This window comes from Malania oleifera, chromosome 1 (assembly GCF_029873635.1).
Source record: "Malania oleifera isolate guangnan ecotype guangnan chromosome 1, ASM2987363v1, whole genome shotgun sequence".
Taxonomy (NCBI): domain Eukaryota; kingdom Viridiplantae; phylum Streptophyta; class Magnoliopsida; order Santalales; family Ximeniaceae; genus Malania; species Malania oleifera.
This window is the reverse complement of record NC_080417.1, coordinates 63,116,724-63,134,126: the sequence shown is the minus strand read 5'-3', so window position 1 is coordinate 63,134,126 and position 17,403 is coordinate 63,116,724.

Genomic DNA, 17,403 nt, shown 5'->3' with positions numbered 1-17,403 from the left:
TACGTTCCGTTATAAATCCAATAGAGAGAATGACGATAAGATGGAGAAAGATGTAGAGAGAAAATAAGAAAGGAGAAAATATATAAAGAGAGTGATAAAGTGAGAAAAACAAAATAAAGAGAAGCTTAAAGCAGGCATCCAGAGCTAAGAAGTTGACCAACAGGTGGATTAAATCTTTTCTAGCCTAGAGGCTTGCTGATTATCTTCGAAACAAATGTTGTGAACTTCCTTCTGCTTTGGACAAGATTACTAGATAGATGATGTTGTGCAAATTAATGCACAGAAGAAACCATCAGATCGTGTAATGCAACAACTAACAACGAATAATACGGAAATACAATCACAAAGAAACTAAGGAAAGCAAATAAACAATGATCTACACAAGAATTAACGTGGTTTGACAATGTGCCTACATTCACGAGAGTAAGTGGTGGCTAAAATTCACTATCTGTCAAACACTACAAAAAAATTGGTTTTTAGTCACGAAAGTATTAGTGATGCTTTCAATTTCGTTATTAATAATGATCTTTTAGTGACGAGTTAGTGACGAAATTGAAAGCATTACTAATACTTTCATCACTAATAACTCATTTTCCCGCTCAAATTATCGCGGAAAAATATTAGCGATGATTTTTGGAGTATTAGTGAAGAATTAGAACCGTCACTAATAGTGGCCTATTAGTTACGGTTCTGAAATATCACTAATAGGAGATTATTAGTGACAGTTTATAAAATCGTCACTATTAGTGGACTAGTACTGATGATTCTTATAAACCAATACTAATAGTCTACTATTAGTCATGGTTCCAAACCATCACTAATCGGCCACTATTAGTCATGGTTCTGATTCGTCACTAATAGTCAACTATTAGTCAGGGTTCTTAACAAATGTCACTAATATACTACTTTTCGTGATGGTTTTATAAACCATCACTACTAGCCTTAACTTTAATTTCCTGCCAAAAAATGCATTCACTACAAAAAAAAAAAAAACTGGTTTTTAGTGACGTAAGTAGTAGTGACGCTTTGAATTTCGTCACTAAAAGTGTAGAATTAGTGGTAGGTTTACAATTTTTACACTCAACCTATCGCGCGAAAGTAAAAGCAACATTTTTTTTGGGTTTTTTTTGTTTTTGTTAGTGACGAAGTAAAAGCGTCACTAATAGTCATTTATTAGTGAGAGCTTTGAATCGTCACTAATAGTGGACTATTAGTAACGGTTTTCTAAACCATCACTAGAAATGCAATGTTGATTGGGGAAAAGTCAATAATATTAGTGACAGTTCTCATAAACCGTCACTAGTAGTCTATTATTAGTAATGATTTAGAAACACCGTCACTAATAGTCTTATATTAGTAACGGTTCATAGAACCATCACTAATAATGCATTTCCTGATTAGGAAAAAGGTCAAAAATATTAGAGACGAATTATGAGAACCGTTACTAATAGTATATTATTAGAGACGATTTTTCTAAACCGTCACTAATAGTCTAGCATTTGTGGTGAAATTCTGTAATGATTAGACTGGTTTTTTAAATGCAATGGAGTTTGAGAGAGCTTTTGAAGTTGTTCATCAGAGTAAAAAGGAATGGGATGCAAGAAAAAGAAACAATGCGCTTGGTTCAAATATCTATGGGTGGGTTACTCGTGAATATGATGAAAATTCGAATGGGCCGGCTAGTCGAAGACTATCATCACTACAATGGACAGATAAAAACAGTTGTTGATATTGTTTAGGAATAAAAATAGGATAAAAATCATATTTTGGCTAACCTAGCTAATCTTCCTGACACCACCAATGAGAATCTGAATGAGTTGAAGATAAAATACAAGGAGAAGAGCATGTCCTTAAGTAGAATGCTTGAAAAGAAATATTGTCACTAATAGTGTTATATTAGCTAGTTATAGTTCTTATAAACCGTCACTAATTAATAATGCATTTGTTGACATGGAAACTGACCTAACTAATGAGTCAGACCAAACACGTCACCCTATTGAACTAGTACCCATATCATAAACTCAAAAGCAGAATGATATACATGTCTTGCCATGGATTGAGATTGTTTTTAACATAGTGGACAAAAAAAGATGGAAGAGCTGTCATTGATAGTGAATATTACAGGTTGAAAAGATTCTTTAAATTTAAACCTCTTGAAGTTCATTCCTTAAGTAGAATGCTTGAAGAGAAAGACTATCACTAATAGTCTTATATTAGCTAGTGACGATTCTCATAAATTGTCACTAATAATTCATTTATTGAGGAGGAGAAAGGTCAAGACTATTAGTGATGATTTTTCTATTTACTTGGGCAGTGTTTTTCAAATGCAGTGGCTAAAAACCATTTGCAAAGACTGATTCACAAAGTCTTCTAATGGAGCAGCGGAAGTGGCCATCATATGCAATGAGCGAATGCAAACATAAAAATGACCTTGCCTTGGCAAAATTCCTATAAACTGACCTAGTTGATGAGTTGGACAAAACACCTCGCCCTGTTGAACCAAAACTCATGTTGGCCTAACATGCTTTTGAATCTTGTTTTGATGATAACAGATAAAGGCTAATTTAGTAAGTTATTGTTTAAGTGATGATATTTCAAGAAACCTAGTATGACAAAGTTCAAAAGGTTCAAAGAAATGAAAGTTCAAGATCACAAGTACCATAAAACTATACTTCATCAACAAGGTGATCAAAAGAAAGCTCAAGAAAACCAAGATGTTCAAAACATGTGTAACCTTAAAGAATATTGATGCTTAAGTCTAAAAGGATTAAAATCAAAGATATATATGAAGACTTCAAGCTTAGAGAGTTTTTAAGTCTTTAGGAAGTCTTATGTAAGTACTTCATTATAAATATCATTTTGAATGCTTTGAAGCTTATTAGGGGTTGACATGGACTTAGAGACCTTACTTTGAAAATCCCAGAAAATGCTTTTGTTAGCTTTACTGTGATCCCAAGAGGGGGGGGGGGGGTGAATTGGTATTTTAAAAATCTATCCCCCAGGTATTCCTCCTAACAGCAGTATGTTCACAATCCTATGGTCAATCTAGTACAAGTAATATCAGAAATTAAATAAAGTAGTTTAATCAATTACACAAGCACTAAAAAGCAGTAAAGAGAAGGGTGACATACAGATATGTTATCGAGGTTCGGCCAACTGCCTACGTCCCCCCCTTGGCTAACCAGTACAAGGATTATCACAATAATTTGCTCACTTAAACGGGTGGAGTGGCACCTATACAAACCAGGTCAATTAGCATAGGGCTGACCTCAACCTTTACACCAATCCATACCGGACTAGATTACCGCCCCCTCAGGCTACGCCTGGAATCTCTCAGATATACAATCAAAAGGTACAATATAAGGGTGCTTTCATGTAAAGTAGATTTGTACCCCAAATGCACACAATCACAAACACCACAGATGATTTAAAATGTAAGCTTAGTGTGGCCTACATAGTTCGACTCTCAAATATATTTTCTATTTGTGTAATACGTACGTGAGAGTGTCAACGACAATCTGTGTATTTCAAGATATTCAATCAAACGTGCTCACATAGAATATCAAGCAAGCCTCAAGAGTATCGATCAGCAGAATATCTCTATCAGATAAATATGTATATGCTTGGACTTGCAAAATATATATGATCTTTGTTTTCAGAAAAAATATATGAGTGAATAAATATTGCAACAAAGATGTTTCACCCCAAAAACAAATATCTCCTCAAATGGTTTTCGAAATAAAGAGCAATAGATATTTGTAAATGATTTTGAAAATATTTCTCAACCAAAAGCAAATACTAGCTTCTCAAGATGTTGCAACGAATATGCAATCTCAGAAGATCTAGCAAAGTCTTCTTAGGATGAACTTATAAGCAAAGTCTCCTAAGAATCCTTTTGGGTTTGACTCTCAACAAAATGAATCAATTTCACGGCAAAGAAAGATCAAACCTTTCAAACTAAACACTCAAGAACACTTATAGATGATTTTACAACTTTTGAAGGTAAGTTAAAGTGTATTAGGAAGAGTATGAGCAATGAGAAATATTTTGCTTGAGAGAGAATTTGATTTCTTGTTTTTTTCTAATCAATACTTAATTCTCCCAAATGATAGGGTATATATAGACATACCAGAATTTTTGATTGTTGGGGACCTATTAGGAATTGTTAGAAAAGTTTAATGACGTTTAAAACATTTTAACCTTGTTTAAAAATATTAACTGCGGTAAAAAATCAGGTGCAACCCGAGAGGTCCGGTCGACCAGAACAAGTTAGGTGACCAGGACTCATATGGTTCGGTCGACCAGGGGGATTTGTACTAAAGGCCCGGTCGACCAAGAGAAGGCAATTTTTCAAATTTCTGAGGTTCGGTCGACCAAGTCATTTTGAACTGGCAGGTTCGGTCGACCAGAGCATTAGGATTTTTCCCCATGGACCCTCGGTCGACCAGGTAGTTGGAGTACAAAAGTGGTTCGGTCGACCAGATGGTCAAAATGTTGACCTAGGGAGGTTTCAGTCGACCGGGGCTTTTTGAACTACCTGGTTCGGTCGACTAGGGCCTTGGTCAGCTGTTGACCCAGGCCTAGCTCGGTCGACCAGGGTAGAATGAACTGCCTGGTTCGGTCGATCAAAAGTGCACAAAATGTGCATTTCGGTCCCGTTTTAATACACACAAATCCTAATGAAGTGCCTAACAAACATAGATGCAAATGAGTGTGTCCTATGGTTATTTATGTCCAATTATGAATACACTGTAAAAGTCCGGTGTCGTTCGACCTAAACCCTAAGATCTTTCTACGGTCACTTTTAGTTTGTATCTAGTTTGAGCTTACAAAATAAATCATGCATGTGATGTGTATGCTTATTACAAACCAAATATTCTAATTACTATTACAGACCAATTTCATCACTTAAAATATATTACAATTGAAAAATATGGATTGGTCTTCAAGCCTTAAGCTTTCACGTGTCATCAATGTATCTGCTAATATAGACCTGCTCATGAACTGGATATTCATTAAATACAGGACTATTTGTCATTATCAAAATCGGGCATGACCTATAAGGTCAACAGCTTTTTAAATGTATCAAAGCAAGATGGCTATGGATTTTGGAAATAAACCTAAAAAATATATTTTATAGCTGTTTAGGCGACTGACCTATGTTTGATCAGGCGACTGAAGATTTTCCTAAATTGATTTTGAATAGGCAGTGAAGGATCAGATGACCAACCCCTGAATCCTCAGGTGCGTGACCCTGTTCTAAACTAAAAATTTGCACTGTGTTCAAAAGGATCAGGCGATTGACCCCAAATGGCTCAGGCGACTGACCCTCGAATGGTTAGTTTTTAAAACAGCTTTTTAAATTACAAAATTGAGTTATTTGTGCCCCAAACTTCGTATAAACTTGGGCAACATGAATTTACACTTTTTGAGCCCATAAATACATGGTTTCTCAAATCAAATCAATACCAAGAATTGAAAATCAATTTTCAAGCTATATTGCTCGCTCTCCCTCAAAGCCTTCTTGCACACATATTCTTGCTGAGAATTTTCTAAGATAAACTGAGTCTTTGATCACTGATCTAAAAGCTAATCTTCTAAGGTTTGATACAAATCAAAAGGAAAATCTCGATGACATACTTCCTTGAGCTTCAATTTAATTATTTTTTATATTTACTTTGAAGTATTACCTGTGCTATATTTATACTAACCAGCTCTATCTGAGAGCATCTTTTGTACACAAGAATTGTTTCTTGTTTGTCTTGTAATTTTTGATGGTTCAAGGTTGGTTGGATCGTTGTACCCAGCGTGGGGTATCGCTTGGAGAGGGGGTTCCACCCTAATTGAAGAAAGGATTGTAACAGTTTGCTTCACCCGTAAAGAAGCATTATAGTGGAATCCTTAGGTGGTGTTGCCTAGGCGAGGACGTAGGCTGGGTATAAACCGAACCTCATAAAAAACTCAGTCTCACTCTCTACCCTTACTCTTTAATTTTTCTGCATATATAAATTGTGTGGTTGTGTATCTAAGTGCAGGAAGCTGAAATATTGAGATTAAGAGAAAACTTTTAATTTAAGGAAGTACATTGACTGATCTTTTGCATGAATCTTAAAGGGAGTACGTTCATCAGTCATCTGTAGAAACCTTGATTAAAAGGAAGTGCATAAGATCCATAAATACAAGGCTATAATCAAACTCTACGCTAAGTTTCGCAAACACTGAATCAAGGAAGTGCTGCTGCAACTTCTGTGTTGGTTAAGTATATTGTGTTTGATTGATTGGTTGATTGGTTGACTGATTGTCATTGTTGAAAGTATTTGGTTTGTGTTGATATTAAGTGTGGATTGTGGTTGGTTTAATTAAGCATTAAAAATCAAATCATTCTTGTGTGTTTTCTAAGTTTACAAAATGTTGTAAATTTGTAAAAAGATTTAAAATAAACTTTTAAAAACCCAATTCACCCCCCCCCTTAGGACTACACCTTAGTTTTCAACTCATTTCTCAAACTCTAGAGCGAAATGATCTATATGTCTGGTCAAGGACTTGTTGACTTTTTGAGTCCAATCCCTATTTTGATTATGACAAACCATAGTATTTCATCTGTATGCTTAGTGTATGAACCAGTTTATATCTTTGGAAGAACGAATGATAGATGGAAAATGGAAGTTGTATCAGCATTTAGATGATCATACCTCAGCATCTTCAAGATGTATTAAGGAGCAGAAGTATGAAGATTTTATTTATTTTTCAATTGTAATATTAATAGGTTTCAATTGTGTATACATACCATTTTATTTAAATTGAAACTCTACTTGACCTTAGATTGTCCTTAAGAACCACGAACTTTCATGAAGAACCTTTTTATTCAAAGTTAAACTTATACTAAAAGGTTTAAAATGGTTTTGAAGTTAAAAGAAGGCAAAAACTAATTTTTATATTGGGGTCGGTCAATCGGCCAGTCAACGAAACAGTACAAATGAGCGTGTTTCTCAATCCATAACTTCTTAACTTAAAAAGTGTTCACCACTAAAGTTGTGGGATTTTCTCTTAGCTTTTCGTTGATATCAAGAACGTCCAAATTGGAGTTACATAGAAAACGTTATGACCAAAAAAATGAAAGGTGTTCGTAACAGAAAAACTCTCTTCATGTTTCTTCTGTCTCATTGATGGGCATTTTTATCAATCCATAAATTCTTATCTTAAAATTTGTTCAACTTGAAAGTTATGGAATTTTTTCTTAGATTTCTGTTGATACTAAGAACGTCTAATTTAGAGTTGTATAGAAAATGTTATGATCAAAATATTGAAGGGTGTCCGCACAGAAAACCCAAGGGCAGTTGACTGGGGCTAGGCCTCAGCTGACCGAAGCTCGCTGATTACAAGCATCAATCGACCGAGCTTGGACTTAGTCAACCGACCCTCTCGAGAAGGCGTCCCAATGGCCGAAAAATTGTTAATTTTTGAAATATAGTAATATTTTAACACACCCCCCCCCCCCTTCCAACAAACGGCTACATAATGGCTATATATGGTTTTTGCCTAAAATACAAGCCTTAAACACCTTGAAAATGTTAGAGAATCATTTTGAAAGATTAGTTAAAATTATTTTTTATTCTCTCCCCAATTTAACCCCATTTGTTCTTTAAATTCTCTATTTCTCCTACTGCTTCTTGAAAATCTTTTTAAAGAAAAATATTTTGGGGTTTTTGTTTTACAAGACTTGAGCATATATTATCTTACATATATATTTTGTTGAAATAGCCTTTTTATTCTCATGGTCTTCAAAGAAAAATTCTCTTTTCTACTCTTCATTTGAAAAATTCTTTTAGGAGAGAATATATTTAAGGGTTTATTTTGGATGACTTGAGCTTATATTCATGCTCATAATATATAGCTTGAATGTCTTCTTATTGTTCATCAATGTTTAAATTTCTCCTACTTCTTAATGTTGAAAATCATTTAGGAGAAATTATTTTATATATATTGCTTGAAATCCTTCTTGATTTTCTAAGGTCAATCATTTTAAGGAAAGCCCTAATATTCTCCTACTCTTATCTTGAAATATATTTGTTGGTGAATTTCTTTTGGTAATACAAGAGAGAGCCTCGAGCATATATCAATTTAATATATACTTTCTTGAGAGGCTTCTCCTTTTATTTTATGAAGGTCAATCATCTTAATAGCAAAATCCTAGTTTCTCCCACTTATTTTGAAATATATTTTCGGAGAAAACTTTGGGTTAATCAAGTTAGATTTGAGCATATATTCAATGATATATCATTGCTTGAAAAGCTTCTTAAAAGGGAAGATCACATTATTCATTTATAATATTTTGCCCGAAGGATTTTGGTATTTAAATTTCAAAAGGTCATTTTAGAAAAGAAATCATTTTCCATACTCTCATTATTTTACATGAAAAATATTTTGAGAGGAAAAACCGTACTCTATTGAGCGTCATTGTTTACATCATTTGAGAGTACATTTGGTGCTTCATTGTGTACATTTTTGCTTACTTGAGAAGCATATCTTTGTACAAAAAATTTAATATCCTTGTATTTCAGGGGTGGCCTAAAGAAGAATACACCATCCTGTAAGGTGTATTGGTTTAGCTCTAGCCCGGTTATGTGAGCTAGGGAGACTCCGCTCTATAAAGAGAGGTTTAGTTCCGCCTGGTAAGTGAACTGAGGAGACTCTACCTCATAAGGAGAAATCAGTTTGGCTCAGCCTGGTGAATTGGGCTGAGGAGACTCCGCCTCGTAAGGAGAACTAGTGGTTTCGCCCGTAAGTGAGTCGAGGAGACTCCGCCTCGTAAGGAGTATTGTAAATGGCGTCGCTCCGCTTGATTAAGTGAGCAAATAGTGGAATCCTTAGGTGGTTGGCCCAAGGAGGGGATGTAGGTAGGATTGGAAAAACCTCGATAAAAATATCTTGTCTGCTCTCTCTCTCTCTCCCTCTCTCTTATATTTGTTTAATTTTTCGCACTTTAATTTCAACACATGTATGCTTGCATTTATTGTTTCAATTATTTTACATACATACTGTAAATTTTAATTGGGATATGATTTGGTGAATCGGCGCAAATCTTATTTAGCCAAAATCTTTTAAAACCCAATTCACCCCGCTATTGGGATTACACCATAACTGTCAAGACTATAATTGTTCTTAACATCGTGGACAAAAAAGATAGATGAGCAGTCATTAATAGTGAATATTGGTTGAAAAGATTCTCTAAATTTAAACCTTTTGAAGTTCATACCTTTTCGAATGACCGTGTACAAACCGGGAAGCTGTGGTGAAGTTCTGTAATGATTGGACTAATTTTTTAAATGCAATTAAGTTTGAAAGATCTTTTGAAGCTACTCATCACAGTGAAAAGGAATGAAATGCATGAAAGAAACAGCTTGGTTCAAATATCTAGGCATGGGTGGGCTACTTATGAAGATGATTACAATTCAGTAGGACCAGTACGCTAAGAGGCTATGTTCGTAGCAGTGGAAAGATAAAAACAGTTGTTGATATTGTCTAGTAAGCAAAATAGGATAGAAAAAATGTTGTGGCTAACCTAACCACCCTACCTAACACCACATATGAGCATCTGGATCAGTTGAAGATAAAATAAAACAAGAAGAGCATGTCCTTATAAGTAAAATGTTTGAAGAGAAAAACCATTACTAATAATGCATTTGATGACCAGGAAAAAGTTAACAATATTAGTGATAGTTCTCATAAACCATCACTAGTAGTAAATCATTAGTAACGGTTTAAAAAAACCATCACTAATAGTCTTGTATTCATAACGGTTTATAGAACCATCACTTATAATGCATTTGTTGACTATGAAAAAGGTCAAAATATTAGTGACAATTTATGAGAATCGTCACTAATAGTCCATTATTAGTGACGGTTTATAGAACGGTCACTAATAATGCATTTGTTGATTAGGAAAAAGGTCAAGAATATTAGCGATGGTTCTTGTAAACCAACACTAATAGTCTATTATTAGTAACTGTTTAGAAAAACCGTCACTAAGAGTCTTATATTACTAACGGTTTATAAAATTGTCACTAATAATGCATTTGTTGACTAGGAAAGAGGTCAAGACTATTAGCGACGGTTCTCGTAAACCGTCACTACTAGTCTATTATTAGTAACAATTTAGAAAAATTGTCACTAATAGTCTTGTATTAGTAACGGTTTATAAAACCGTCACTAATAATGCATTTGTTGATAGGGAAAAAGGTCAAGAATATTAGCAACGATGTTTGAGAAGCATCACTAATAATCCATTATTAGTAATGGTTTATAGAACCATCACAAATAATGCCTTCATTGACTAGAAAGAAGGTAAAAAATATTAGCAACAGTTCTCATAAATTGTCACTAATAGTATATTATTAGTAACGGTTTAGAAAAATAATCACCAATAGTCTTAAATTAGTAACGGTTTATAGAACCATCACTAATAGTGATTGTTTATGAGAACCGTCCCTAATAATGCATTTTTTGACCGAGAAAAAGGTCAAGAATATTAGTGAAGGTTCTTGTAAACTGCCACTAATAGTCTACTATTAGTAATGAGTTAGAAAAACTATCACTAATAGTCTTGTATTAGTAACGGTTCTATAAACCGTTATTAATAATGCATTTGTTGACTGGAAAAAAGGTCAAGAATATTAGTGACGGTTTATGAGAACCGTTACTAATAGTCTATTATTAGCAACGATTTTTATAAACCATCACTAATAGTATTTTATTTATTAAAAAATATATAAACAATTTATTTAACTATTAGTGCCTATTTAATAACCGTCACTAATACTTTGAAATGTTAAAACCCTAAGTCCCGCACAGCTTTCCCCCAATATTTCCCAAAATCTTCTTCTTTCCTCATCTCCCTCATTTCCTCCTCCTCCTCCCTACGTCCGTCCTCTCTAGTTACCCTTGTCGTTCTTTCCTCCTCCAGCCATCGCCGCCATTCTTCACTCCTCACACCACCATTGCTACCGCCGCTATCCTTGGCTCCTCCGACTGCCACCTTTGCCGCTGTCCTTGGCTCCTCCCACCTCCATTGCCATCGGGAACCCACTTCCCTCCTCCCAGGTTATTATTATTATTCTTGTTCTTCTTCTTCTACGAACACTGTGTGTGCCCTACTGTGTGCATGCTTCTGTGTGTCAGTGTGTATTTGGTTGATTGGTTGATTTGATTTGTACTGGCTTTTCCAATTTCAAAAATAATAAATAATGGAGCCTTTTTTTTTTTTTTTACTATAAAAATCGTCAAATAAAAATGAAAAAAAAAAAAAAAAAGATGAATCCATGGAGGATGATTTTCTCGAAAGTTACTTGATAACATATGATGAGATAGACATTGCTTGGAGATGAATTTATGTTTTGAAAGAATTCTTATGTCTGAGCGCAACTGATTTTGATTTTTTGAATGCATCAGTTTGTTATCTAATTTTAGTTATTCAAAAGCACTAATATGAAATATCCATTATGATTCTCCTTTAGTAGGAAGGATTTGATTCCAATTTCAACTCTAAACAACTAAAAAATATTGTGTCAACATTTCTTCAAGCTTCAATCATGCAATTCTATTTATGCTTTTAAAATTTTTCCTAATATTCCTAATGTTGGGTCAAAATATCTTTACCACATTAATCTTCATAACATTTAATGGATGCATTCAATAGGAATATTTAAATTTTCCTAGAATCCCCAAAGTTGGACCAAAATATCTTCACCATTAGACATCAATCTTCTTAACTTTTAAAGTTGTGTTTAATAGGAAACAAAGATGGATTGGAGGATAGAAAATTTTATTGATTTAATAGCCGAACTACGCAACCCTATTTTTTGTTGTGCATCCATTCTAATTATTGGGTAAAACAACTTTATATTCTTGTTTCTTCCTTCCATCTTATTTCCTATCAAATGCAATATTAGTTTGTGTAAGTTTAAAGAACAGAATCATTATAGAAGTTAGGATTTTTCTGCCGCACCATTTGACTAATAGTGGCATTTAAGGACTAGAGAAATGAAGTAATTCAATTCATTCTCTGGAGATTAATAGAATGTTATTTTATTTTATTTTTTTTCATTTCACAATCCTACTATTCATTTTCCAATGAGGACTTGTTTTTTCTTCAAATTTTGGGGCTTTGATTGTAGGAAATATTGTAAAAATTGTTTTGGGATTGCTGCTTCTGGTTTGATGAATTTGGTAAGAGATGAGGGAGGAATTGAGGATCTTTAGGGATTATTTTCTATCACCCATTTGCTATCCTTGGTCTTCAATGAATTTGGATAGACCTTATATTTGGATTAATAGCATGTTATTTGAATTTAGAGATGTAAGAGAAAATTTTATGTAATTATTCCAAATCTATGCTTACAAACACAACGTTATTCTCATTTCCATGTACACCATCTTAAAAATTGTGAGTGGGATGAGGACAATAACTTTTCCCTCCCTATGTAGCTATGAACACCTTTGCAAACCCAAACCAATTCCTATTCCAAAAGGCACGGAGATGTCGTAATAGACTAGAAAACAATGAAAATAAAAAGTTGCCTTCAATTTCTGTAAACATTTGAGATGGGAACCCTTCAGAACAACAATGTCTAAAAGACCAATGAAAAGCCGAGAACTGAATCCCATATGAAGCAAAATGCCAAATTAATTATTGTCATTTTATTGTTCTTTTTAGACATTCATTATATGCATGTATTCATTGAAGCTTAGATCCGTTCAAGAATGGTTACTATACATTTATGCATCATCGTATATGTCAGACAAATAAATAAATATTCAATTGATTATTAGTTATAGTATGTAGATTAATAATCAATTGAACAAGCTAATTATTTGTTTCATTTAGGATTAGTGATGCTCGCATTTTGACCATTCTTGAATTGTCCAATGTGGACATTTTAGGAAGTTGTATTTACATTGTTGTCATGGTTCATGCATTGTTCATTGTCATTACATATTTCAGGAGCGTCTCTACTTATGTTCTCTAGGTGCATAGTGGGGTGTCATGACAATTTGTTAGTGATGAAAAACTAGCAACATGTTCACCTCATCCATTTCGTGTACTTGGGGAGCCATGGGGAGATGCTGCCAAAATATATAATGACTATGATCAAGGAATTTGCGCGATTGACTCCAATGTAAATGCAACATTCTTGAATGGGATAGGATTTGTACCCTTTAGACAAAAGGTGGTTGATTTAAGGATTCACGATGCATGCCTCGTAAACATTATGAGAATATAATAAACATCATTTAGTTGAACATGTTATAAGCTAATTAATGAACATGGATAAGAGTTGGATGAAGGCTCAAGGTAGGTTTTGATAGAATACGTGAAAAGAGTACATGATTTCATAGAGTTTGTGCGACCTCGTGTAGGCAAATCCAGTAGAATAAGGTGTCCTTGCAAGAAATTCCAAAACATAACATTTCCACACATTGGTTTGGTTGAAACACATTTATTAGACTTTGGAATGGAGAAAGGTTAGACAACATGGTTGTTCCACTCTGACGATTACCCACTTCAGAGTGATGATGATGAAAGTGAAGATAAGGGGCAAATATAATGGGTGGTGATACACATTTGGAATGGTTAATTGAAATGTTAGGTGACTTGTAAAGAGGGATTGTAGTGAACACGGAGGATGTCAATGTGTCACGTACTAGTGTTGAATCTACTTTAGTAGGTACCATACCTTGTGATCCTAGTCAGTTAAATCAACTCGATAAACCATTTGCTCTTGTGAGGGATGTATAGGTGTCCCTATTTTCAAACTGTAAAAAGTTCTCAAAATTGGAGTTCCTGATAAAGTTGTTTCATGCAAGGAAAATACATGGATTATCTCAGAGTGCATTCAACATGCATTTAAGCCTCATTAAGGCAGCACTGCCTAATGGTGAAATACTTCCAAAGTATTTTTATAAGGTAGAGACATACATGCATGAATTGGGTCTCGTTTACACTCTCATACATGCGTGTAGGTATGATTGCACATTTTTTCATGGTGAACTCGAAAATGCAAACAAAAGTTTAGAATGTGGTGAACCGAGGTATAAAACTAATCAAAAGAATAGTAAAAGGATCCCATAAAAAGTTTTTCGATATTGTCCATTAATACTGAGGCTTCAAAGATTATACATGTGCAGAAAGATTGCTGCAGAGGTGAGATGGCATAAAGAGCAATGTCTTCAAGAGGGAGACACCGTTAGCCATCCAACGGACTCAGAAGCTTATGCCAAGTTTGATAAAATGTATGGTTTGGTAGTGATCCTTGCAACATAAGACTTGGCCTTACTTTAGATGGTTTCAATCATATTACTAACATGAACATATCGTATAGCATGTGGCCAGTTATGATGATGTCATACAATATGCTGTTGACCGGTGCAAACTGCAAGTGTACAGTATCGTAGTTTTTATAATATAATGACGTGTAGAGTATCGTCCTCAAGGATTGATGTCTTAATTTTTACCAAGTACCAAATTTATAATAACCTTGATTTTATTTAGAAAAATTAATAATTTTTGACTGTGAAATTTAAACAAAGCTATTTTAAATAAACTATTCAAGATAATTTAAAACTGGATGCCAAGTATCAAATTACTGATGGTGAAAACTTCTAGGAAACCGATTTCACCTAGTTTCTCACTATGCTTTACTCATTTAGCTAATTCGACTTCGTTTTCTATGTTTGTTAGAAAATCGTCAATTTTTCCAAAACCCTCTTTCGATAGTCAATCAGAACCTATTCTTGCTTATTATTTAACATAAGAGTATGCAAATTAATAATGCAAGAATGCAATAAGAACCTCAATTTTTTAATGCTACGTCGATTCATACAAGTCTTTCGATCTCTATATTTACCTACGCTGAATTATCCAAGATCTATCCTATAACCACCCCCCCCCAATTTCGGTAGTAAATCAAAAGACTAAAATCATTTAATTAATGGCCAATTAATTAAAAGCATTAGGCACAGAATAACTCAAACAAACATTAATGAAAACTACTTTAGATTAGCATCAAAGAGCACACATAGTTCGAAACTGGCTACATCGTTTTCCTAGAATACAAAAATTTAGTTCATTCCGAAAATTAAATCCAACATAACAGATTTCACCATATTTACTTCTATTTGGAGAGTACGGAAAAGATCAACACTCGCAGCACCGCCGTTGCGTGTCACGAACACCGCCGTTGTTCGCCGCCTTCCGATTCTAAAAAGATATTACTTTTGTGTGCCTCCAACTCTCCTTTGCTGGCTGTGTGTGTGTGTCTTCGTAGCATCCCCCAAAAGAAAACCACAAGAAAGCTCAAAAAAAAAAATGTATAAGTTTTCAAAAAACCTTTGCGGTCCGGCCTCCCTTGTGTGTCTCACAAAGAAAAATAGTTCTTTCTCCTCTCCTATGGTATGGCCTCCCTTCAGCTCCAGCACATGCTCCTCTCTAGCGTCTGCTGCCCCCTTTTCTCTTCTTGCGCACGGCTCCCCCCTAGAAACCCTATGCCTCATTTCCTATTTGACTTTTCCAACTTCATTTTTCTTTCCTTTCTTTTATTTTTCTTTCCTTTCTTCGCCTTTCTTTCTTTCTTTTTCTTTGTACCTAATGCCTCACCCTGCTGAGATGACCCAGCTGCATGGCTAGGTCACATCTCATTTTTTTTTTTCTTTTTTCTTTTTTTTTTTTCAAAGGTACATGAATTGACCTCCTCCTTCAAGCCTGCTTTAGACCCTTGTACAGACCTTAAATCTCAAAACTTAAAAAAAAAATAAAATGTAGAGCTTTTTTTCTTTTCCCCATAATTTTGAATTGTCTCGATTGGAGCTCGGATGAGAAAGTTACGCCAAGATTACGAAGAATTGTCAAAATAGTCCATAAAACGGCGTATGCAACTTCACATCTGATTTCAATCTTGATGCATCTAGTATTTAGCAAAATGCAAAATATGAAAATTGTAGATCATTGTCGTATGTTTCAATGGCATCCTGAATCATCTGAATCGGAGGTTGGATGAGGGAGTTATGCACAGATTAAAAAGTGTCATCGGTTTTTAGCTTTTGATAATTGCCCTGCAATAAAAACTACCAAAATTTCATAAATTACTTAATAAAACTCAAATATTATAAATAGAACACAATGTTAGAATATTGGGAGTAATTAGGCATTTAAATATAAAATATAATTCGCAATGCTTGAATTAAAGCACCTAATTACGCAATTTAAGCGCGTAATCACACCCCCCAACTAAAGTTTTTCTAGTCCCTAGCAAATAACGTCAATGCAATTCAGGGTGCCATCATACTAATTTTAATGAATAAATGCACATGCAACACAACCATACCACTTCACATACAGGAATATCACTAAATTACACAGAAGCTCATTCATACACACTGCACGCAACTCCGAAGTAAGTCGTTAAAGCAAGTCTCATCATTATATAGCCACTAAGAACAGTAAACTCACGTAAAATTTACCAGCGAGCACAATTCAAAGTTAATGTAACCATATAAATTCGAGTATAAATAGGCGAAATTTCAAAGCATGTGTAATGTGTGTGACTCGTTACACTCAAGATATCCGTGGACACCTAAAGAACTGTAGCTTTGACTCGGTCAAACTGGTATACCCTCAAAAACACTCAAAAAGGATGGGTTCACTCACCATATGTGAGGAGGAGTGTCATGATCAAACATCCCACATACTGCAAGGAAAAAACACTAAATGTACGGAGTGGACTTGTTTGAAAAGGATCTAGCCTATTTAGGAGGTGTCGGGTCCTTCACCCTAGCATCTTCTCACCTACTCGCCATGTCCAACCGAGACCACCCTAGATCAACTTATTCATAAACTAGGCATGAATACATCTGAGGTATTAGGTGGGTGAAGAGTCTTCATATGTGGAGAATATGTGTCGTGTCCCTGACTTTTGCTGTAGTTGTGCAGAGCAGGTATTAATCTTTCACCTCTTCTAGGGTATTTCTATTTCTCTTTTTCTTTCTTCTGCTCATTTTTCAATTTCTTTCTTTTCATGGTCAATTAGGACAATCATAACACTTTTTTTTATTATTTTCATACCACCCATGGGCATTAATATCGAACAATAGTCCATGAAATAAGTCTATTTCTAGGGGTGGCTCAGCCTTCACATCTTGAATAAGCTACAAGACCTAGGTTTCTATCTCCCCACTAGATGCCACCTCTAGGCTAGCAATTTAAAAACCAAGACTAGTGTACAAAGAATATCCAGAAAAAATAGGGAAAGTTGAGTTTCATGAACTCTGAGTTGACATCAAAAACTCAAAAGAATGACAAATGGCTCAACAGTACCTTACAAGGTGTCACAATCACCACGGATGCTCTCT